Here is a 25,997-nt window from a genome sequence, read left to right as displayed (position 1 = left end):
CCCTATTATCGTAATATCAAGCATGGTCTTGTAAACATTCGATAAATCTTTGTCAAATTTACTCCGTCTCAATCTCATCACAGGCAATCCCTTATTTATGTGCTGAGAATGTTGAGCAAATCATTGATCCCAAGCTTAACCGCGACTTTTCACTAGACCAAGTGGCTAAGGTTCTCTTGCTAGTTAATTAGTACATTTGTTTTAAAAAAAAAAATTCGACATTTTTCAATAAATTTTTATTTTTATAATGGCTGTTTGGGATTTCAGGTGGCGGAAATGGCAGGGCTGTGTATTCAAGACGAGATTGACTCGAGGCCTAACATGTCAACTGTTGTCAGGCTTCTCGAGACTCTTGTTGATGTTTAACCATAAGGATTGATCATGATGCACGATGATTTGGTGATACTTATTATTGTATGTTAGGCATCAATTTTTTTTAGCTTTGAATGTAAGTTGTAATTGTAATTAGACTGTAATACAAAAGTTTTAAGAATTGGTTTCTTTTCATTTTTCAACTTCTTAGATTTCCGTATGTCATTATATTCATTCGCTATTTATCATCCCCATAATCGAATGCAATCAAGATTCTTTTTACAGGAAGTGTTAACTTGATAAAATTCATGTCATATCTCAAATAATAACGGATGTAAACAAGAATTTGTGATTAGTTTATGTTTAATATTTTTTCAAATCTTTGAAATTCAAATGCTAAGCATTTTTATCATCATGGATCGTCATCTTGTGTAAAACGGCATTATTACAGAACTAGGTTTAAACCCGTGAAAATTCAGGGGTTTGCTATAAAAAACTCTCAATTAGCAATTATATGTAATTATGTAAAACATACAAATAACTAAAAAACATAATTCATTGCTTTGTGATGAAGATAAGTCAGGTTTAAATATCTTTGTAACCGATATAAAATTTGATATTTTGTAAATGTATCATTATTTTAACTTATTTGATTAATTTTTACTAATTATATCTATTTGAACGTTATGAGTATCATTGCATATAATAGCACCAATTTTATTTTTGACCAAATATTTTATAATAAATATTTTATAACAAAAATTAAGTCTCGGTATATTATTATATATTCAAGATTGATAAAATTTGTTATATAGATGTATTGAGCCATACTGCTATTAACACCTTTAAAACATTTATATGTTCTTTCAAAATGAATGATTTCCATTTTCCACTAATTACTCGTAGTTGATAAGTCCAGCCAACTTTATCCTGTGTATGCTTTCGGAAATGATTACACCCGTGTAATTTGGAAAAAAAAAAGTACTTGAAAATTGATTTTCAAAAAAGCTCATATAAAATTTATATTTGGATTACTATTATAGTTGTTCATAAGTTAACTATAAAATCAACTAAAATATTTTTAAAGAAGATAGGAAATACATCTTTATTATAGGAAGCTTTAAATTTGTTGCCATATTTGTGTTTTGAACTTAGTTGTTTCATTAGTTGGCATGTCATCTTGAGATCAAATTTTGTGATGCCATGTCAGCGGCTTTGACTTTTGCATTAGATAAATTATATAATATGATGTAGAATATTATATTAGGAAAATATATTTTTGTTAAAATAATATATTTGTTAGGATATTATCTTGTGGAATATCCTTGAATTGTTCTCCAAAGCATTTTGCTATATCTTGTGGACCATCCGAGGATATTCCACAAGATAATATCCTAACAAATATATTATCTTAACGATAAAATATATTTTCCAATATAATATTCTACATCATATTATCTAATAGGCATATCGAGATTGTCGACCCATCATCTAGACTAGAGATTCCTAAAAACTAATGGCATCAGATCAGCATGCAGTTTCTGTGGTCAGCCTGGTTTAATTTGCAACAGGAGGAAAATCTGATTCTAATACTTGTGTACTAAAAGCTCGTATTCTTGTCGCGAGATAACAAGACTACATCATGTTTTAGCTGGAGGCTGTTAGGCTGAGTGTTAGTATATTTCGTAGATATGGAAATCCTAATATATTGTATATTAGGAAAGTCAAATCGGTTCTATGGTGTAGTGGTTAGCACTCTGGACTTTGAATCCAGCGACCTGGGTTCGACTCCCGGTAGGACCTTAATTTAATTTTTGCTTTGCTGTCATAAGTTGGGAATTTGCGATGATGATACCTGTTATGTGTGTGGAGCAGCACCGGAGAGCGTGGAACATCTGTTCTTTGCCTGCCCGTACAGTAAGGCTACACTCTTGCATGTCGGGGATTCGATTGGCTTCACTTTACCTACTCGGGACCTCCTTAAGTGGAGGCTTGCGAGATCAGGTACCAACAAAGTACAATTAGATATATCCTGAACACATATGGAGACAGCGCAATCAAAGCAAGCATGAATTTACGACTAACTATTGAGGCGCTGAAGAAGCTAGAGAGTATGGTGTGTAGACCTGTCAAAACGCGACTCGACCCGAAAACCCGACCCGACCCGTTTTCTTAGGGTTACAAACCCGGTTTTTTTGACCCGCGACCCGTTTGACCCGAACCCGAAATGACCCGTTATTTTAGGGTCGAGACCCGACCCGAACGGGTTGACCCGTTGGGTCAAGGGAAAATCATGAATTTTATTAAAAATATTATTATTTATATATTATATTTGAAAATATAGTTAAAAAATTATTTTTTTATTACTTAAAATTAAAAATTCAACTAAAAAGTCAATTTTATATAACTTTTATAATATTTAATAATAAAATAATTATTAAAAAAACTTTATTTTAATAATTATATCAATATAATTATTGTATATGATGAATATGACTAAAATAATAATTTTAAACATATTTTAATTTTTAAAAATATATTTTTTAAATTAAAAAAATCGTTTAAAAAAGGCGTTAAAAATTATTTCTTGACCCGTATTCTGACCCTAACCCGACCCGTGACCCGTATGACCCGACCCGTATCTGACCTGACCCGTATTTGACCCGACCCGTATTACCCGACCCGGGACCCGACCCGCCCGACCCGTTTGACAGGTCTAATGGTGTGGGACGAGTTATAGTGTCAATCCGACATGCAGAGGCGGATTTCCCTTATGCTGGGCCTGGGCCTGGGCCCGGCCCACCCTAAGTTTCTGCGCAAATACCACAAGAAGTGCTAGTTTCCTTGAAAGCCCACAAAAGTAAAAAAACAATAATAAACTCGGTAAATGTTCAAGAATTAAATGAAAGAATCCTTGGCTGACCAACTATTTCTTATTCCACGTGTGCTCTCAAGATTTTACTCCGTATGATTACTGATTAATGTTGTCATTTAACTCCGTATATGGCACACAACCAATATTATTAGGGGAATGATAATGTCATTATCATTTTCTTTAATGCCATTCATAATTCTGAGAGGGTGAATACTAACGTAGCTTTACCTTGTATTTGGGTGACGTTAAAGAAAATGATAGTGGTGTTATATGTTTCCTATTATTAGGTTTAATAAACTGCGGAGTAGTATACAAATTTTTGTGTAAGGTTGTTTTAAAAAAATAAAAATAATTTAATCAAGTCATAATTATGACGGATGCGTTTTACACAATAAAAATCTGAAATTGTCTTACCTAAGAATAACTTAAATTTATGAAATGTAATGAATAATTTTCCATTTTAAATAGTATTCTTCCTAACTTTCAAAATGAAAGTCACCACATAGTGGTTATTTTATATGGAACACTTTCCGATTAACTAAATTTCACTTTAAATATCGATATAATCTTGAATTATCCAATTTGTGGGGTTATTTTGACGACGTTAATCATACGTTCATTGATACTAAGGAAACTTAAAATTAATTTGAATTTTTTTGTTTGTAAGTTATTTCATGACTATATATGCAGTTCTATATATAAATTTAACCTATAATTGAAGTAGGTGAGCTATTTAATAAGTTTAGTGAGCATTATTCACTTATAAAGGAAATTCATTCTTATAACATTAAATTATATTTTCTTCCGATGAAAATTTTACCTTGTCTTATGAGTATAGGACTTGAAAATATTTCGGAACTATGTTACAGTTTAATTGGTCCACCTTAAAATTTTGTTGAAGATCCGCCACTGCCGACATGTAACTCATTCCCATAATATGGTGACGTTTTTTTGATATATATACACTTACATTCTATTTAAAAAAAAAATTAGGAAATTCGTTTGGGGTTTAGACTCGGTTGTATTTGTATATATGCACACCTTTGTAACTCGTCTTATTCATTGAGAATACATAGTAACTATGATACTCTTATTTTAGACTAGTTGTTCCTCCGCGCGCGTTGCGCGCGGAGTTCCAAGGACAATCTCCGTCTAGATTGAAAATATTAAGCTTGTATATAACTCAAAATGATTTTTTTGATAATATTTGCTTGTGTAACGATTGCCTTGGGAACAAACTCTAAGGTAAAAAATGATAATTCGGAGTCCCAAGGCCCATCTCCGTTTCTTTTCAAATATCAAGCTTGCATAATTCAGAAAGATAACTAAGCCATTTAAGAGGACTCTATGGTGAGATGTGCATTGAGGGATATAGACCTCTCATTGGCTGCGAGTATGTGACTTCTGATTGTAATTTTGAACTAAACAAAATTTTTACAGATACTCATCATCATATACATAAAAAACTGAAAAATGTCAAACTTTGCTAGAATAATGGCTTTGCTGCAAACTAAACTGAAACTCAGTTATATCAAGTTTCTCAAGCTTCATATGCCTCCTAATAACGGACGACATGCCATCATGGGTGACACCAGACAGAGCATTTACTAAGGCTAAGGCCAAGTAATGAGACATTGTAGACGGCTGGAGTTGAGGTAATCCAATCTAAAGTCGATTTCTGTGCTCCCCTTAGATGTCATAGCCACCAGTCGATTTCTTCATTCTCAGTGTGTAGCCTGTCATCTAACCTCTTCGAATCAGCCCTGTTGAGGAACCACATTGATTCTTAACATTATTGATTATGACCTGACCATTCTATATAGGTCACACATTTAACAGGACTCTTACAGATCTATTTCAACAGGAAGGGTGTCGACAGTTCTGTAACAGAATCATTAAATGCAAATGTGGCCAACATTGGACAGAAGCGTGTATATTTAGATGATATTGGAGAAAATGCTTCTCGAGAACAACAATCAATACCGTCAAATATCATAGACAAAGATCCAGAACAAGTTAGAGTAGAGAGTCATAGTGATGTTTCAACTGATGAGTCCGAATCTTCGGCTCTTTCTGATGATATTGAAGAAGCCGAAGAATCTGAAGATGAGAGAATAAATTACATGGTTGATGGGCACATGTCACCACCGCGATTGACTTTCATGGAGCGTGGGCCCATTCTTCGAACATGCTCTATTGATTTTGACTCTCAAATGAAGCATAATCTGGAGCTATCGGCTCCATTTGAGGTTAGCCCGAGTACAGAGAGAGTTGTTGTTGAAGGCAAACGTCAGATCATCAAATCCCGTTCATAGCTTGCATATAACTTAGAAATGATTTTTATATAACATTTGTTTACGTAACAAGTGTGTTACGTACAATCTCTAAGTTAACAATTGATAATAATGGCTAGATAATGACTATAGATATTCGCTCAATTTTCTAATCAGCTATGACTATGGGTATAGTCTCTAAATGTAGTCGCACGTGTTCTGAATTCTTGTAGTGTGATTTACTAAGTGACGCGCTTATTTATCTTTTTATTCCTTTTTTCTCAACACTCTGCTTTTTCAATTTTCTACTCGTCTTAATCTTCTCCCTTTAAACTCCATCACACTTCCTCTCAACCACTACCTATGCTCCCACCACACAACCACCACCCCTCCCCTACCAACCACTACCTATGCTACCACTACAAATGGTTAAATCTTATACAGTAATAATAAAACTATATCTACATAGAACGATAAGTAGTTTCAAAAACTCGTAATTGACTTGCTTTGTAATTACCAAGTCTAATGCGAGACAAACCAATCTAGCATCCTTAACAGCTTACCCGCTGCTACTCCCAAGTCCCTACTCTATAGCACAAACATTAGCGAGCCCATCTTTTCCGTGAAAAAGAATTGCATTCAACTGATCGAATCTACCAGTTTAGGTAATTAGGTGTGCTCCCAATTTTGGTAAACATTGTTACAAAATTAGTACATGTATGACTTGAAAGTATCCAAATTTGGTCAGACATTCTATTTGCAATTTTCAATCTTCCTAATTGTAATACATCTATCGTTATAGAGATTGCTCGCATATATTCTTGAAGAATTCTGAGCTTATATTCCCTTGAACAATTAGTAAGTATAAATTGTTGGTATTCAACTGTCAAAGCATCAATTGTGGTATAAGCGTACCCACAACTCCTTAACATTATTTCGTAGACTGAAAGCGCATTACGAGTTATAACCATAAACCAAGACCATTGCAAACTAAAGCTCTTAACTTGGTCTTGAAATGGAGTTTGTAAAACAGTTTGATAATTGAAGTACATTCTCATTAATGATGATAATGATATCTCCTTAAGTTTGGCTTCCATAAATTGGCTCCCACAAACTCAAAAGCCCAAGTTCATCGGTATGGTTGTAGGAGAAATTTAATCATAATATAACATCAACCTGCATTCAAAAATTAGACTAATGTAAGCAAGGGAGAAACAAAAGATACACTTAGATCAAGTACACCCTATATTTTGGATAGTTTTTTTTTAAATCGGGAAATTATGAAGGGTGCCAAACAGCTAAACATATAGACAAATCAAACAGCAAAATTGTTATTAATAAGACTACATAATGGTGGCCATTGGAAAAGTACTCTTGTACACTTAAGCTACGATGATGACACTGAGTAATTTACCTTGGTTGTGTTTAAGGAGTTGCTTATAGTTAACGCAAATTTAAAATGTGAATAACTCACCAAATAAGTGTGCGCAGCTTGTTTCCCTTATCCAGCTTAACACGTGTAGAAAAGTCTCTAACTGCTGCCTTTAAATCCTTGAATTTGAATTTAACAATACCTGAAAGCAAAAGAGTCAAAGACTCAAAAGTAAATTAATAGGAAAGAAATTCTGACCAGGGAACATTATCTGCGTTCTTATGGGCTTAGGTAAAGTGGTAAGTGTAGGAGGCATGCCCGAAGGACAGCGGCAGCAGTGTGGTTCCACCCTCTTCGCAAGCAGGCAAGAAGCAAAGGAAAGTGAAGGAACTAAGCTTTTTTCAGCTATTTTTTCTATAGGTTTTGCGGGGTGCTCGATTTTCACCTCTGTCAAGGGTGTAGAAATCCCACATCACACCGTCTACTAAGTTATAAGGGTCGTCTTCGTTTTCAGGCGTAAAAAAGATTTTTACCATGTTTCAGTTCCTCTTAGTCTGCTTTTTTTTTTGTAATAGACGCTGCTTTAATCCACTCCTGCTGCGGGAAAAAAAAGACCCCCATGTGAGGCGAGTCAAGAGCAAGCAATAAAAGAGAAAAAAAGAAGCAGGAAGAAGAAGATGGGCCGAGTTCAAAAAGTGCCTTACCACAAGCGAGAGATAAGCCTGACAAGAAATTGCCGCTGATAGCTATGATGTCAAAAGAGAATTATACAATGGAGCCTCACTATTTATGCACTCGCATATAAAGACTTATAGATGGACCACGGATTTCTTAATAACCTTTGACAAGAACCAGTTATGTAAATCCTTTATACAATGGAGTTTGTATTTCAGTGATAAAAAATATATCAAATTTTAAGACATGTCTTTGTTTGATGTCCCTGCCTATGGAAAAGAAAACCGCCTTGACATTTAGATTTGTCTTTGCACTCTAAAGAACACAAGATTCTCTGATTAAAACTTCATAACAGAAATCATCTAAATAGTGTGATAACATCTAAGGATAAATACTCACATTCTAAGAAAATTTAATTCTATACTCATCAGTTAGTGCTTGTCCCTTGGCAGTTGGCACGACCTGTATAATTGTAGAGCAAAGATCAGCAACAATATATGCAACCTTGGTACTTGGTAGGCAGAACAATTACAATTACAATTCTACCACCATAAGTCAGAACATTATTACTCTTTACTCTCGTCCATATCAGCCTTGTTTCCTACCAGTATCTTGTTGACGACGTCAGAAGCATGCTGCTCAATGTTGCGAAGCCAGTTTTGGATATCTGAACAAAGCAACAACAAATGAGTCACATAGTACACATCATCTACAACCCAACCACTACCTAATTACAGAAATAACTCAGCCCGGTCCCCTTCAACTGAGTCAAAAAAATAAAAATGTTAAAAGTACAATGTGGTAATGAGTTGTATTTATAGCCTAACACTGCTAAAAGCATCTAAAATAAGAGACTTACTGTTGAATGATGATTCATCCTTGAAATTGTAACCACAAGAATAACCCTGACTCCACGATAGTATGCTGAAACAGAGATAGCAAATGATCAATTACAGAGATAGCAACCAAATTTCAAGAAATAAATTTTCTTTTCGAGATAATAATTATAAGAGAAATCATTGATGTGTCAGAACTGATTTTGCAATATAAAAATGGGTAACGAAAGAATTTCTCCCACAATTTTTTTTTAAAGAAAGGATTAGCATAAAATTCAAAAGAATTACAGGTTGTGATGATCCTAAACCTTTCCTAACCAACAGTGTCTCAGATTTGAAGCTTAATCTGCTTGCCATGAAGCTCTATGGTCTGGAACTTAGAATGAATACTGCAAAAGGAGTAGATTATCACAACCTGAGGGAAACGTCAATCTTCTAAAATGGTACGAAAGGAAGTAGTTCAGGCATGACACCTACCCCCTATGGCAGTGATAAAACTTGTTGCGAAGATACCATCAGAGAAACGCATGAGGAGGCAAGTCTTACACACACCTGTGATTCCAAATGATGATGCGCATAAACCCAATGCTCACATAAGAAATCAACACACATGTTCAATCAAATGATGCTAATTAATCAAAAGATCAAACCTTTCCCTTTACAAATCGTTTTCTCTTAGCTGAGGTATAAGCTCCGTTTATCTGTTTAGTTGACCTACAACAACAGATCAAACCAGTTACTCCATACTTCTTACAGACGTTTTTGCAAAAATATTCATGCAGAGAAACCGGTATGAATCCACTTACATTATCCCAATTTGAATTTGAACCTTTATTAGAATTGAGCTCGTGCTCGAGATTAAATTTTTGTGGTGATCACAAACTCATCCAAGTTTGCACTCACATTTGCCCGTGTATCAAATTCTCTAATTTCTAAATAGGTGGTCATTTGCTATTGGTATGTGATATTTGGAAACACGTATAGAAGAGGGAATATTGTTCACATTGAAAGTAGGGAGTTCCGGAAGTTATTGATGTTTCAAAAGTTAGTGGAAAACTGGAAATTGAGAGCAGACTTTCAAAATTCTGGCATTCTGAAAACCCAGGCGGCCCAGAGCAGACTAAAAAAAAAACAAATTTGTAGATTAGCCTGGTGATCATCAACGCTAAAAGTGGTTAAGCTATTGAAAATTATCTTCCATGAATGACGAAATTACATATTTCAAGAAACTGGATGCACTATTAAGATCAATTGATAGCACAATAAAGACGCTTACCAGACATTACGTTCAATAGCATCATCAACAGATGCATCCAACAACCCACTCATTGAGGGATGAATAAACACGGTGATGAATGGAGCACCGGAAGGACTGAAACTCCCATCACTACGTAAGTAATTTAGTCAATATTCTTCAATATCTTAATCTGATGATCACATTAAGAAAAAATTCTGTAAATGAAAACCCAAAAAGAAGTAGAATTTTTAGTCAATATTCGTTTGTATGGTTGGAACAATATGTCGCTAGGTTTTCAGTAGACTGAGTCTCATACGAGAGTAACTGAAATGCTATAATAACTACTATAGCTTAATGCGAAGATCCATATCAAGACACATATTAAAAATTCCCTGTCTTTGCATAAATTTGTCGATCATTGTAGTCACCACTACTGATTACAACATTTATTTATATATAAAACCAAAGCAAGACAATGCTTATGTTCTTTGGGCATAACACATGATAGCCAATAATGTAGCAATTTCAGGAGAATACACCATGAAACACGCCTTAAGATGTAGCACTCAGAATTTTAGGCAATTAAATTAAAATGGAAACAGTATAACGGTAACAATTACAAAGCTAAAGAACAAACACTATACCTTGAGATCTGACCATTTTGAGCTTTAACGCCTAATATGGCCATCCCACTACTATGAATACATGCCTTAACTCCCTGATCGCAACAACCATCATCCAACCCGGTCTCACTACCTCGATCACCTTGGAGTCTGATCACACTAACTAAATTGCCAAAACTAACACACTACTTTGTATAAACCTGAAAATTTTAAATTTAAAAATCATGTCAAAACCCCAAATTAATCATCTATAATCTAACAATAGTATACACAGAAGCGTCTTGTCCACCAAACAATATGATCATTAAATAAGGAGCCCATATATATTAGTGAGATTACTTGACAAGAAAGACTTTTGCGACAACAGCAGAAATCAATCTAAAATGAATAAATGAATCAATCTAAACTAAATAAACAAATAAATAAATAACAAAAAAAATACAATGGCAGATGAATAACACTTTACCTATCAAATTAAATCAATACCGATTACACTCACCGATATAGTTGTAATCGGCTACACCAAGAAGTTCAGATCTACAACCTCTTTGAAGTTCGTAAGGAAATTAAATGATTAATTGTGAGAAGGAGTAAAAAATTAGGTTAGGTTATGATGTTATGAGGAGAGATTTACACAATAATATTTCCAGAAGAAGAATAAAGTGAACCAACCCTCAAATCAATCGATCAACAATGGTCGAAGTTGAAATTTAGGCGATTACAATGTTGATGATGCAGATTAATGATGAAGAAATGAAGAGATATGGAGAAGGAATGAAGAGTGATGGAGAATCAGTAGTAGAAGAAGAGGGAGAGAAAGCAGAAGTAAAAAAGAGAAAGAATACTGTGCATCACATGCTTCGCACGATTGTTACTGCTCTACTATTCATTTGAGTGAATTTCCAATGTTTAGACATTTAGAAGGGTCTTAGAAAATTAAATCAATACCGATTACACTCACCGATATAGTTGTAATCGGCTACACCAAGAAGTTCAGATCTACAACCTCTTTGAAGTTCGTAAGGAAATTAAATGATTAATTGTGAGAAGGAGTAAAAAATTAGGTTAGGTTATGATGTTATGAGGAGAGATTTACACAATAATATTTCCAGAAGAAGAATAAAGTGAACCAACCCTCAAATCAATCGATCAACAATGGTCGAAGTTGAAATTTAGGCGATTACAATGTTGATGATGCAGATTAATGATGAAGAAATGAAGAGATATGGAGAAGGAATGAAGAGTGATGGAGAATCAGTAGTAGAAGAAGAGGGAGAGAAAGCAGAAGTAAAAAAGAGAAAGAATACTGTGCATCACATGCTTCGCACGATTGTTACTGCTCTACTATTCATTTGAGTGAATTTCCAATGTTTAGACATTTAGAAGGGTCTTAGATACATCAAGATTCAAGTCCATTGTATTTTAGGAAATTCGTTTAGGGTTTAGGAAACCTGATTTGAGTATTGACCATGATTCAGATCAGATGTTGATTTCATAGATTAGGTTTCTTTAGTTTGGTTACCTTATTTATTGTTTGTGGTAGTTAAGAAAACGAGGTCGATCATCTAGGGTAGGACCAACCTATCTCATCCTTTCGAATGAGTAAGGTAAGTTGAAGCCACCAGCTTTCAAACCACCTCGAAAGAGTTGGTTGAGTTAAATTGGATTAGTTGAGTTTCGGGTCATGATTGGGTTCTCTTGTTTAGGTACGAATTGAGTTGAAGATACCAAAACACGAGGACAAATATCTTTTACAGGTTTTACCCGGTCTACTTTGTCGGAACATGGTGACAAAAATTATAATGGGCGTGGAGCGAGGATAGTACAAGTGTACAAAATTAAGTGAGGTGGGCTAAAATTACAGGTGCACGAATTATTAAGTAAACAAATGATTAAGATGAAGGCAGTAATTATTAGAGAATATTATGAAATATTATTAGAGGATAATATATTATCATTAGTCAGGATATTATTTAGGAATATCCTTGAATTATTCCCCAAGGTAACCCTACTATAAATTGTAACCGATTCTCATAATAAGAAGGAGGTGATTATATCGTTTTATATATCGTCTAACATGGTATCAGCCTAAAATCGATTCTTTCAAAAATTCTTCCGCTTCTACAAAATTGTGCTTATTCCACCGGCCGGAGATGGTCGCCTTTTACCATCTCCGGCGGGTAATCCGGGTATCCCGTTCTTTAATAGCCATATACACCTTTCTTTAGTTATTTACTCCTATTACGTATTCTAATTTTTTCATTCAATAAAGTAATCTATATCTCTACCCCACAAAGTCACAAACCCCACGCCTAGTAACCTTCATCATCTTCCCCGTAGGCTGTATCACCATATCCCTACCAACCCAGCAAACCAAAAACAGCCAACAACACCGCCCATAACCCCATAACCCTTCGTCGCCCAAAGAAAAAACCCAAAACCAGGACATTAGATTATCATATTAGGAAGATAATAATAAATAAATTTCTCTACCCTCCTCCGCTCTTCAAGCCGGTGTGCCTCCGCCGATCCGCTGAGTTTATTGAGTCCACGCCTACTCCGCTCTCTGACTTGCTGTTGTCCTCCGTTGCTTTTGCAACCATATCTCTGCCATGTTGCTTCGACAACCGCCACCGATCTAAACCTCTGCCACGTCGGTCTCGCCTTCTCTTCGTCCGTCTCGGGTTCGCCCCAGCCACCACCCTTGTCTAACGGGCCGGGTGATATGACATTGTCGGCCGTACGACGTGTGTTTTGTGATTTTGGTTTAGTATTGTTGTTTTATTTTATTTGTACGGTTGATCAGTTTGCTTCGGCCCTCACCGTACCGGTGTCTCATGAGTTTGCTTTGGCCCTCGTGCAGCATTTTTTTTTTTTTCTTTTTTATGTTATTGTCGGTGTTTCACGAGTTTGCTTCGGCCCTCGTGCACCTTACGTTAATTTAGTTTGTGCCATCCGAGTTGTTTCGACTCTCGTGCACGATTAGTTTTATTAGTGTTATTGTGTGTGGCTTTACTAATGGCATGATCCAGACAAGCGCAAGGTACTAAATCCGGTTCAAGCGTCGACAACAATAACTCGACTCATCTATCGCGGCATCATCAACAATATGTTTTAGTCCAGTCAAAGTGTCCGTCAACTACCGCTTTGACTGAGGGGGTGTATTAGAGAATATTATGAAATATTATTAGAGGATAATATATTATCATTAGTCAGGATATTATTTAGGAATATCCTTGAATTATTCCCCAAGGTAACCCTACTATAAATTGTAACCGATTCTCATAATAAGAAGGAGGTGATTATATCGTTTTATATATCGTCTAACAGTAATAGAATAACTTGAAATAGAAAACTAAGTAGAAAATTAACCGGGGAAGTGGCAAATAAGCCCCATACGTTTAGTCATATGTGCAAATTACCCCCACAACTTTCAATACGTGCAAATTAACCCCGTGTGTTTAGCATTTGGTGCAAATTACTCTTCATTTAATTAATTTAGCTGGTATTCAATATTTTATCCCTTCTCTTATTTATTCCCCAATTAGTTTCCTCATTTTTAAAAGAAATTTGGGCAAGGGACCAATCTACCCCTACCCTACCACACTTTGTTTACTGTTAAAAACCCAAATTCATTTTCTTCTCATACACTCCGTTTGCTCCACAGCTCCATTACCTCATGACATCCTCCCACTTGACCCTTTACCACAATACCACCATGGCACCACCTCATGAAACTCCAGCACCAAATATGACGGCACCGTCGACATTATTCGCTGACGGGGGAGATTCGCGGTTAGATTAAGTTGATTCAAGGGTGAGGGGTGGTGTTTTGTGTGGTTGGGGTCGGTTTTGACGAGAATGGGATAGTGCCGTAAAGGTGAGGCGATCGGACATAGAGTATATATGTGAAAACTTGCTTGGTGGTTGAAGGTGATTTTGAGCTAAACTTAGGTTTTTAGGTGGTCGGCGGGAGAAGAGGGGGTGGTGTGGTGATAAGAAAAGGGTAAATTTGGATTTTCACAAATTAGTAATATTATATGTGAAAATTTAATATTAATTAATCATGTTAATTCAATTTTTATGTTTTAAATTACAAAAGTTTAGTAATAGAATTGAATTGCACCAAAACATAAAGTTATGGGGTTAATTTGCACGTATTGAAAGTTATGGGGGTGATTTGCACATAGTAGTAAACGTATGGGGCTTATTTGCTACTTCTCCGGAAAACTAACCAAAGACTAGACATTCTAATTTAATGAAGAAGAAAATAACACCAACTAACATAAAAATTAAAAGGAAAAATACATCTGCATGCAAGTGCATAATTCCACAATCCTTACGTAGATTGATAGTTTGATACTCTTAGAAGCTAAGCACGTATCGTGCGACTCGTGTCTTTCGTATAATCATATTTAGTGGCAAGAATATCCCATACTTCTTTGGAGGAAGTTGCACTGACGATAGAGCTGCACCAGAGATATTCTGAAATAGTACCCACTAGGGCACCAAGAATGAGGCTGTCTTGTCTTAGCCATGTGTTGTAGGCGGGCTTTGATTTCGAAGGAACCGGATGAGACCCGTCTACAAAGTCAAAGAGGCCATAGCCGATAAGGAGATTGGAGATTTGAAATTGCCAACGTTCGTAATTTTCAGATGTTAGTTTGATACAATTTGAGAAGTTAACAACGATGAATGGATTTTCGGGTTCATCAAGATTCGGAAGGGTGCAACCCGAGATGTCCATTTGGTGAGCAGAGGATCTATCTATATTATTAAAGGAAGCTTTTTCCGAGCGATTATAGAGAGTCCAAGTATAAATAACTACTAAATATGTAAAAAATAATTACAAGACCCAATGTATAGTTAGTATTCTTATACTACAAAAACTCTCACCTAAATATTTATCTTGTGCACTAATAAACAATAATAGAAATAAGAGTTTTAATGGAGTTCAAACAACTTCGTAGTGGTTCATATATATACTCCATGTATATGACTTCATAATATGTAACAACTAGCAATCAATCTTTTTATTGCCTACGTTTAAATAATTGCATGCCAAGATAAATTTTATATATGTGCTTTAACTTCTGTTATGTTGATCGAGTACAGATTCATGCATTATTGATTCATGCATCATATATCATAAATGATATATGATGTAAAACAATTTTTGTGGTAACATTTTTGTAGCTTTAATTCAGTTATACTAATACATGTTTTCTTCTTCTACAGTTATAATCATGATTATTGGAGGATCTGGCAATAACAAAGGTTAAAGGGTCATTTTTTTTCCATCGAGTATAAATCGGTGTGCCTATTTTTTTTTTTTTTTTTTACCTTTATTCTTTTGTACTCCGTTATGTATCATTCGATTGCTACACAATGTCTATATCTATATATATAAATGCTTCTCACAGGAAGCTCACGGTGGATTTTTCCTTCAATAACACAATTTTTTTTGGTCTTTGCTACTTATTAATCTCAAGCTTTATATTACGTATACAAGGTATTCGCTACAATGTTTTTACTTTTTACTAATGAATTTACTTTGTTATGTTGATAGGACAAACCATGAAGACGTCAACTATGGTTTATAAAAACGTGATCAATCAATATATTGTAAGTGAATAATTGATCTGCCCTATGCGATTCATTCACCTTTTATAGTATTACATTATGTACGATACGATTTTGACGTTGTATTGATGATACAACCACGTTATTTTTGTTTCATTGGGGAAGGTAAATAATCACAAATCAATTCATATGGCTAATAGTGTACCATCAAAGCTTTCTTAATACAAATATTAAGATCTCTATTGACATAACAAAACCCACATAAAGATAGGAATTGAAAAATTTCACGAGCTAATGGTACCTTAAAGTCTCCTACTAAATTTTTCGTTCAAACTAGAATTTACGTGAGTTGAGTTTAATTGTATCATTATTAATCATTTAGCAAAGTTGTCACGAGTCTATTACATTGTGTGTAATTATATGGCGTTGAGTTTGGTTAGTAATAGGATAGCTTTTTTAATGTCTATATAAATATATTGTATCATCATAATTATTGTATCTCTTCACTCCCTTTTCCCGTCAAATTCCTTGACCTACAAAGGGTAATCATTATAATTTATTGTAGGGGTAATAGTAGTAGTTCACTCATTTATCATACTATTCAGAGTTAAGACAATTAACTTGGAATGAAATTTGGAGAAAAAGAGGGACAATAAAAGTGAAATGAAGGGAATATAATACTATACTGGCTAATAATATCGGTACACTTCGAGTGCTCTCATTCAAAGTTGAGTTTACAACTAAGCACATGTGAATTTAGTGTATTCTCATGCAAAATGAAATAGCAAAATTGAATCACAGATTTACAACCACAATATAGTCAAGTAAATGACATAAATACAAAGCCAAATCAAATCAAACTCTAAAATTCCAAGATTCTTCATTGAAAAATGAAAAACATTGTATCACACGGCCTAATCAATCAATAACATTAACCAATTGATAATTAGTGTGCATGTAATTACTACGATGATCATGAATATTACAAGAGCAACGACAAATTAAGCGTAATCTATGGCGATCTTCTAAATTTTTTACAGTTCAAAAGAACACTCACCAGTTAATGTATTATACAACTGGTTGTATATACAACTTATTTAATGTAATTGAGCGTTGTTATAAAGTTATCGAGATATAATAACAAAATTATCGAGTTATGATACAAAGTTATTGAGCTTAACAGAATAATTATTAAGCTCAATAACTTTATAAAATAGCTCAATAACTTGTGTTTTAGAGCTCAACAACTCTGAGTCGGTTGTACAATACTACTATACAACTGTTTGTTGGATATTATTTGTGAAGACTCACTATTATTTTTAACAAAAAGAAAAAAAAAAAGAAAATCAGAATGTCAAGCATACAATACAATCATAAACGCTAAAAGGGTTCGAATTTGCCCATAAAACCCATAAGTGATAAAGGAATGCAAATCTAATACTCTTATTTGTGTTATAATTATTTGGACACCGTTTTGTGAGTTCATTGTTTTAAATATGAGCTGGACAACGGCATCTTCACCGATATCAAGCATAACCATATACTCCGTGCTTTTTTTTACTAAGCCATCTTTAAGGCTGAGTTAGTCGACAACGTTTTAATATAATTAAAAATATTACGATAAGATATACCAAACGGCCCGTGCATCGCACGGGCATTAAATCTAGTATATATAATATGTAAAACTTTGGTTACTCGTTGATACTTGATAATAACAGCAAAATATACACAATACTCTCTATATATATAGTACCCCAAAAGTTGCTCAATAAAGCCTCATTAATGGGATTTTCTCTCCCAATAAACCTAGACATTTACTTCATATTTTCCTTTTTGTCTCTTCATTTTACTAATTCAATTCCCAAAAATGACAAATACGTTGTCCCAAAAAAAAAATCAGAATTTATCCTTGAATGCATTACTTAATTTGCGATGTTTCTATTTATAATTTGACTAATGACTAATAGGAATATTTATAATAGTTGGGCCTCAACCATCACCTTAAGGTTTTGGTTGAGATGGTTCATTTATCAATCAATCAATACTATATATTAATTCCAGAAACCAAAGGACTTCAATGTAATTAAAGAAATCTATATAAATTAATTATACTATATAGTTTTAAATCGATAGCACCGTGTGATGGACCTGATAAAGGGATCTCAATGTAAATATTATATCAATCAATACTATATATTAATTCCAGAAACCAAGGGACTTCAATGTAATTAAAGAAAGTTATACAAATTAATTATACTATATAGTTTTAAATCACTAGCACCATGTGATGGACCCGATTAAGGGATCTCAATGCAAATATTATATAGTTTTGGTTAAAATTAAATTATATAGAAACTTGATAATTTTCCTAAACATTTGTAAGAGACTAAAACATGGTAAATTTCCTTAAAATAAAATAATTAATTAAGATGATCAATTTCCATAAAATAAAATAATTAATTAATTAAGATGGTCAATTTCAAGGAGACTAAAAGAAAGAAGATGCTTAATAATTTTCCTAAATATTTATAGAATACTAGAAGATGGTCAATTTTCTTAAAATAAATAATAAATTAGTATAAACATGCACACTTATGGTATTAATTATTACCATCATGAAATTATATATTAAATTTAAAATCTATTCAATTTTCTTAAACTTTATATACTAGATGTATAGAGATGTTAATTATTTAACATACAAAAATATAATATAAGTAGGTTATAAATAATTCAAGTTAGATTACATAATATATAATATTGCATAATTACTTCGATTTGATTTAATGCATATATGTAATATATTTATATAAATATATAATCCTCTTGAAATTGCATGCCTACGTAGTAAAAGTAATTTCATAGGTAAAGAATAAAATTGTAGTAACATTGGATATAGTTATATGATAGTAATCACTCATTTGAATAGTAAAAGTAACAATATTATCAGCGAGATTAGTGAAAGTGTTAGAAACAACAACGGGAATAGTGAAATAATCAATATTAATGCGGCAATAGAGAAAGTAACAATAATTACGGCGGGAGTAGTAAAATTATCAATATTAATGTGGCAGTAATGATAGTAACAATAATTACGTCGGAAGTAGTGAAAGTAATAATGATTACGGGCAAGTAGTGAAATGTTATTACTATTATTTCATTAATTAGAGTAAAATATTAATAGCGGGAGTAATGAATTTGTCTCAAAAATTATTTTATCGTAATTTTAGGATATGTCATAGAAAAATATTTTAATGATAAATTTATAAGTTATGCAACTTTAAGTAATTTTATTTAATGAAAAAAAAATTAATGGTAAGTAGAGGTAGCCCGGGCGAAGCCGGGCACCAATACTAGTACTATATATTAAAGTCAGAAATCAAGGGACTTCAATGTAATTAAAGAAAGTTATACAAATTAATTATACTATATAGTTTTAAATCACTAGCACCGTGTGATGGACCCGATTAAGGGATCTCAATGCAAATATTATATAGTTTGGGTTAAAATTAAATTATATAGGAGCTTGGTAATTTTCCTAAACAATTGTAAGAGACTAAAACATGGTCAATTTCCTTAAAATAAAATAATTAATTAAGATGGTCAATTTCCTTAAAATAAAATATTTAATTAAGATGGTGCTTGATAATTTTCCTAAATATTTATAGAGACTAGAAGATGGTCAATTTTCTTAAAATAAAATAATTAATTAATACAAACATACACACTTATGGTATTAATTATTATCATCATAAAATTATATATTAAATTGAAAATCTATGCAATTTTATTAAACTTTATCGTTTATTAGATGTATAGAGATGTTAATTATTTAACATACACAAATATAATATAAGTAGGTTATAAATAATTCAAGTTAGATTCCATAATATATAATATTGCATAATTCTTTCAATTTGATTTAATGCATATATGTAATATATTTATATAAATATATAATCCTCTTAAAATTACATGCCTAAGTAGTAAAAGTAATTTCTTCAGTAAAGAAAAGAATTGTAGTAACATTGGATATAGTTATATGATAGTAATCACTCATTTGAATAGTAAAAGTAACAATATTATCAACGAGATTAGTGAAAGGAGTAGAAACAACAACGATAGTAGTGAAATTATCAATATTAATGCGGCAATAGTGAAAGTAACAATAATTACGGCGGTAGTAGTGCAATTATCAATATTAATGCGGCAGTAGTGACGGTAACAATAATTACAGCGGGAGTAGTGAAAGGAACAATGATTACGGGCAAGTAGTGAAATGTTATTACCATTGTTTCATTAATAAAAGTAAAATATTACTAGCGAGAGTAGTGAATTTGTCTCAAAATTTATTTCATCGTAATTTTAGGATATGTCATAGACAAATATATTAATGATAAATTTATGAGTTATGCAACTTTAAATAATTTTATTTAATGAAAAAAAATAATTTAATAGTAAGTAGAGGTAGCCCGGGCGAAGCCGGGCACCAATACTAGTAGTTTTAATTCCAGAAACCAAGGGACTTTAATGTAATTAAAGAAATTTATACAAATTAATTATACTATATAGTTTTAAATCGATAACACCGTGTGATGGACCTGATAAAGGGGCCTCAATGTAAATATTATATAGTTTTGGTTAAAAGTATAATATAAAGATGCCTTGATGAAGAATACTTATGGAAACTACATTAAATTAAAGGAATAATTTTTAGAAAACACAATAATATAGTGATTTTCCTTAAAATTAACATGCCCCGCTTATAGAATTAATTAGTATCATCATAGAATTATAAATTAAATTAAATGTAGTAAAAGTAATAGTAGCAGCAACTAGATTAATAAAATTAACGGTATTAATGTGGGAGTAGTGACAGTTAAAATAATGACAGTGTGAGTAGTGAATGTAACAACGAATGTAGTGAAAGTAACATTGACAACAATGAGAAAAAGAATGAACAATTAAATAACCAATCGACTCAAGGAAATATTTTATTTATTTAAATATAGGCCGGATAAAATTAACGGGAATAATAATGAATTTAACATGAAAAAATAGAGGAATTAGTAAAAGAAACAATAGTAACCACGATAGTAGTGAACGTAATGATATTAACAAAGAATGTTGTGAAGGTAATAATATTAATAGCGGGGCAGTGAACGTGTCTCATAATTTGAAAAAAAAAATTTACATTTCATCATAATTACAAGATATGCTATAGAAAAATATATTACTAATAGTAAACGTGTGAGTTAGACAACTCCAACATAGTTTATTTCATTGAAAATAAAATTTAACGGTAAAAAGAGGTAGCCCGGGCGAAGCCGGGCACCAAACCTAGTTATTATTGAAATCGGTTACATATATAGTAGACCGTCTTGGATAACAATCCAAGAATATTCCTAAACTATTCTATAGGATATCTTTCCTAATATCTCAGTATATCTATTAGAGAATAGTATATTAGAGATATTATTATTAGGGAAATATATTATCATTAGATAATATATTATAGTTAGGATATTATACCGAGGAATATTCTTGGAGTATTCCGCAATATATTGTCCTATATATTGTAATCAGTTTATCAATAATACTCACCCCATTCAGTTATATTCTCCCTTATATTATTAACATGGTATCAGAGCCTCTTTCTTGAGGACTCTAAAATCCGTTTCCGCATTCTTACCGGTGGGTGGCCGGAAATTTACACCCACCGGTAGGATACTCAATTAAAAAAACCCCTCAAAACTCTGGAAGTGGAATATCAGCACACGGTACGGGGGAGCCGGTGCACAACCAACCACTCTTCAAGCCCAACGGGCATTTGAGTGAGGGAGCGTAATAGGAATATTTATAATAGGTGGACCTCAACCATCACCTTAAGGTTTTGGTTGAAATGGTTCATTTAACATGGTATCAGCTTAATCGATCCTCTCAAAACTTTTCGCTTGCTACAAAATATTGCTCAAACAACCGGCTGGAGATGGCTGTCATATACCATCTCCGGCGGGTATCACTTCACGGGCATATTATTTAGGAGTTTTCAAGTCTTTGTTATTAGGAGTATTAGATTAGAAATAAATGAGGGACCCACCCAATACCCAATTTCCCACAAAATACCAAATAATCCCTCCATCTTCCGCAACACAGCCCTCGACAATCCCTCCTTTTACATTCAACCACCCACCGCTGCCTTACCTCTGAACAACCCAGCCAATTACCAACCTTGCCACGCCAACCTCGCGGCCCTACCACTTTATTCAATGCGTGACCTCCATCCTTTACCTCCGTTGTCACCCAAAACCAACCAACTCCACCGAAACCTCGTCGCCACCCATAACCTCGAACAACCCGCAACGTCTCAGCCCCCACCTTATCGTCCCTCGGCCTATATTATTATTAGGAATAAATAATTTCTCTACCCTCTCCGGTTGTTCTTCAAGTTGTATGCCTTCGCCGATGTCGCCGTTGATTACGTCAGCGCCACCGCCGCCATCGCACTTCCCGCTTTTCTTGTTGCTACGGCAACCATCTGCCATGTTGTTTCGACAACCGCCACAGTTCTAAACCTCCGCCACATCCCACTATTGCCTTCTCCTTGTTCGCGACAGGCTCGCTCTAGCAACCACCCATGCCTAACTGGCCGGGTGGTATGACTCCGCCGGTTTCGACCCGCACAGCCAACCACACCGCCACAGGATCGAAGTGGCTCTCGGATGTGTGCTTTTGTCTTTGGTTTAGTAGTATTGTTTTTATTTTATTTGTACGGTTGAGTTTGCTTCGGCCCTCACCGTACCGGTGTTTTACGAGTTAGCTTCGGCCCTCGTGCACCATTTGTTTTGTTTTCTTTTTATTATATTGTCGGTGTTTCACGAGTTTGCTTCGGCCCTCGTGCGTCTTGACGTTTAGGGTTGTGTCTCACGAGTTGTTTCGACTCTTGTGCACGATCAGTTTTATTCGTGTTATTAAGTATGGCTCTTCTAATGGCATGATCAAGACAAGCACAAGGATTACAACTGGTTCAAGTGTCGACAACGATCAACTCGATCATCTACCACGGCATCATCGTCTATATATCTATATGTTTTCGTTCAGTCAAAGTGTCCGTCAAACGTTAACTACCGCATTGACTGAGGGGGTGTATTAGAGAATAGTATATTAGAGATATTATTATTAGAGAAATATATTATCATTAGATAATCTTATCTTTATTAATTCAGAAGACAATACTCAATCCAGGACGTGCCACATCATTAATACAACTTTTTTCTTTTATTTGGAAATTCATGTTATGGTGGGACCCGTTAGTGTGCAAGGTATTTATTTCTTCAGAATTCCGCAAATACAAACATGCGACAAATTCCATCTTAGGACATATAGTATGAAATAATTTTATACATTCCAAATAAATGAAATTAATGGCATGTAAGCGGTATGAATTACAAATCGGAATAAATGAAGCTAATTACAAATTATAGAATTTACATAATTTTACAAATAAATTGAATAACAATAAAATAACATAATTACGAGAAGGGTTTATATTTAATTACGGGATTGAATTACATATAATGAGTATAAATTACAGGCATAATTTTTTAAAACTACATAATTTTTTAAAACTAGATAGTACGATATATTTTTAAAAACAAATCATGACGGAGTATTTACTTATAGTTAAAAACTCGCCAACTTAACTACTAGCCGCGCACACTGAAAATGGTAGGTGACAATGATAGGCTACCAAGTAAATTTACTCTTCAACAAACGTCGAGAATGTTTATTTCCAGTTAGATCATGTAGATCACTGATATAGAACTATTAGATAATTACAATAAAAATGTAAAAATAAAATATTCATCAGAAAACATTCATATCGTTGTAAATACATACCCGTACAATTTTGCACGGGTTTAAAACTAGTATATTATAGTTAGGATATTATGCCGAGGAATATTCTTGGAGTATTCCGCAAGATATTGTTCTATATATTGTAATCAGTTTGTCAATAATACTCACCTCATTCAGTTATATTCTCCCTTATATTATTAACAATGACTTTCTTTGAAATTGTAAAGGGTTATTAATTCGGTATTTGTATATTTGGGTTTATTCTAATTGTATAAATTGGATAGGATTTGAAGTCACAGGGGTGAAAATTTTAAACGGGGATAAAAGGGCAAATTTGAAATTTTCAAACGTAAGCGGGCGAGCACCTCTGCTTATTGTTCCTTTAACCATTGAGCATTATTGGTTGATACAAATATATCTTGGAACCATTAGAATAGGAAATTAAACTACCACGGAGCTTTACTAAATACTAGAAAATAATAAAAATTTTCTTTTCCAAGTTCTTTGTCCCTTTAACCATTGAGCATTTGAGCTACAAAAGAAGGAGCTCCTTATATAAAACTGTTTTTGAATCTATTCCGCCGTCTCAACTTATTGTTTACTTTTATTATTATTATTATTATTATTATTATTATTATTATTATTATTAACCTACTCACAAAAGAAGGAGCTCCTTATATAAAACAGTCGGCAGCTACTCAAGTTTGACAGCAAAATCATGAATCTTTAGCAGGTGATGAGATACCACTTGGACAAAGAATATTATTGATCTATATTACGAGTATATAGTTTGTACTCCAATTGTATATAAATAAATTAATATAATGGCTAACTTCTCCATTCTCTATTTAATTGAAATTTTTTCTTCATTAGTCCAACATTTGTACAAATCTAAATCTCTACTATATAATTTGAATGAGTAATGTGTAAGACAAGGACTCAAACTATCAATTTTTTTCCAATTAAGGACCTGAAGTATTAAACTATCCCGTTAAGGACCTCATGTAGCTTTTCCGTTAACTTTATGGTCAAATACATCTTAGATTCAATTAAATAATTTTGGGATATTCTCTCGTGTACCCCTCAACTTTTTTATTTTCTATGATATACCCCTCTTTTCATGCAAAAAAACTTTGACCGTCAATAACTTTTGGCTACAAGTTCAGAATACAATAATTTTTTTTCCAAATTGACCGTCTTTAAGAAGTCTTCGGTTTGAATAACAAATCACCGACGTCTCAACTCGTACTCGGGAATTATGGTCGGTCAAAGTTTATTCGTTAAAAATGTTTGACCAACCATAACTCCGGCTACGAGTTCAAAAACCGGTGATTTTTTTTTTCAAATTCAAGGTCTTGACGAGATAATTGGGTTGAAAAAAAAAATTTACCGTTTTCTGAACTCGTAAGAGAGAATTATTGTCGGTCAAAGTTTTTTTTGTGAAAAACGAGGGATACACTTTAGGAAACGAAAAAGTCCAGGGGTACACGAGAGAATATCCCAATAATTTTTATTTTCCTAGCAAGAGAAAAAAAAAGATTTCACACTCTCTATTCACAATTTTCTACACAACCATACATTGCCTTAGCCATAATTCTTTGATATTTATGTCCATCTGATCCTGTTGTCATTCGACATTATTTTGCAACGGGACTATGGCCCTGTTCTTTCTGGCTTTTTTTTTAGAGCCGAATCGAATCGAATGGAGCCGAATCGAATCGAATCTGAAATGAATCGAATCGAATGGAGTGAATCGAATCGAATCGAATCGAATGGAGTCGAGCTGGATCGAATCGAATCGAATAGAGTGAATCGAATCGAATCAATCGAATCGAATAAAAAATTGAATTGAATGAATCGAAATAATCATATTAATAATAATAATAATAATATTTAATATTATTGTTATTATCAACTATAATAATAATAATAATAATAATAATAATAATAATAATAAAAATAATAATAATAATAATAATCATCATAGTATAATACTATTTATACTAAAATTAATATTTTTAAGAAAAAAATTATAATATTATACTCCCTCTGTCCCGGTAATTTGTTGTCCTATTCCATTTTGGGGTGTCTCATTCAATTATTGTCCTTTCTATTTTGAGAATGAACTTGATGAACAATTTGATCATTCATACTCAATTTGGTCCGCTTGTCATTTTATAATTGGCCACTCCTCTTTCCTTGGTCTTTGTGCCAAAACCAAAGGACAACAATTGACCGGAATAGAGGGAGGAGTATATGAATAATCATAAATTATAATAATGAAAAACTAGTAATTTTTTACTAATAATATTCCTAATAACAATAATAAATAATAATGTCAATATTAATAATGA

General features: G+C 33.3%; 1 long non-coding RNA gene and 1 other non-coding gene across 6 annotated transcripts; one reads left to right on the top strand and one right to left on the bottom strand.

Annotated features, from left to right (window-relative positions):
* The first annotated feature begins 2,043 nt into the window (after window positions 1–2,043).
* TRNAQ-UUG (transfer RNA glutamine (anticodon UUG)) lies at window positions 2,044–2,115 on the top strand. The gene has a single exon. It is a non-coding gene; the product is annotated as a tRNA-Gln (tRNA).
* A 4,204-nt stretch (window positions 2,116–6,319) lies between these two features.
* Window positions 6,320–10,224, bottom strand: LOC141642205 (uncharacterized). 5 transcript variants are annotated; one of them, XR_012543200.1, is made up of 10 exons: window positions 9,620–10,224; window positions 9,150–9,463; window positions 8,994–9,057; window positions 8,821–8,895; window positions 8,632–8,732; window positions 8,367–8,431; window positions 8,078–8,174; window positions 7,366–7,969; window positions 6,935–7,034; window positions 6,320–6,636 (listed from the first exon to the last, which is right to left on the bottom strand). It is a non-coding gene; the product is annotated as an uncharacterized LOC141642205 (long non-coding RNA). The 5 variants fall into 5 exon arrangements; XR_012543201.1 differs by having other exon boundaries at window positions 8,040–8,174; window positions 8,652–8,732; XR_012543202.1 differs by having other exon boundaries at window positions 8,040–8,174; window positions 9,347–9,463.
* Between the last annotated feature and the right edge of the window lie 15,773 nt (window positions 10,225–25,997).

Source organism: Silene latifolia, chromosome 2 (genome assembly GCF_048544455.1).
Source record: "Silene latifolia isolate original U9 population chromosome 2, ASM4854445v1, whole genome shotgun sequence".
NCBI lineage: Eukaryota > Viridiplantae > Streptophyta > Magnoliopsida > Caryophyllales > Caryophyllaceae > Silene > Silene latifolia.
This window is presented reverse-complemented; position numbering and strand designations above follow the sequence as displayed.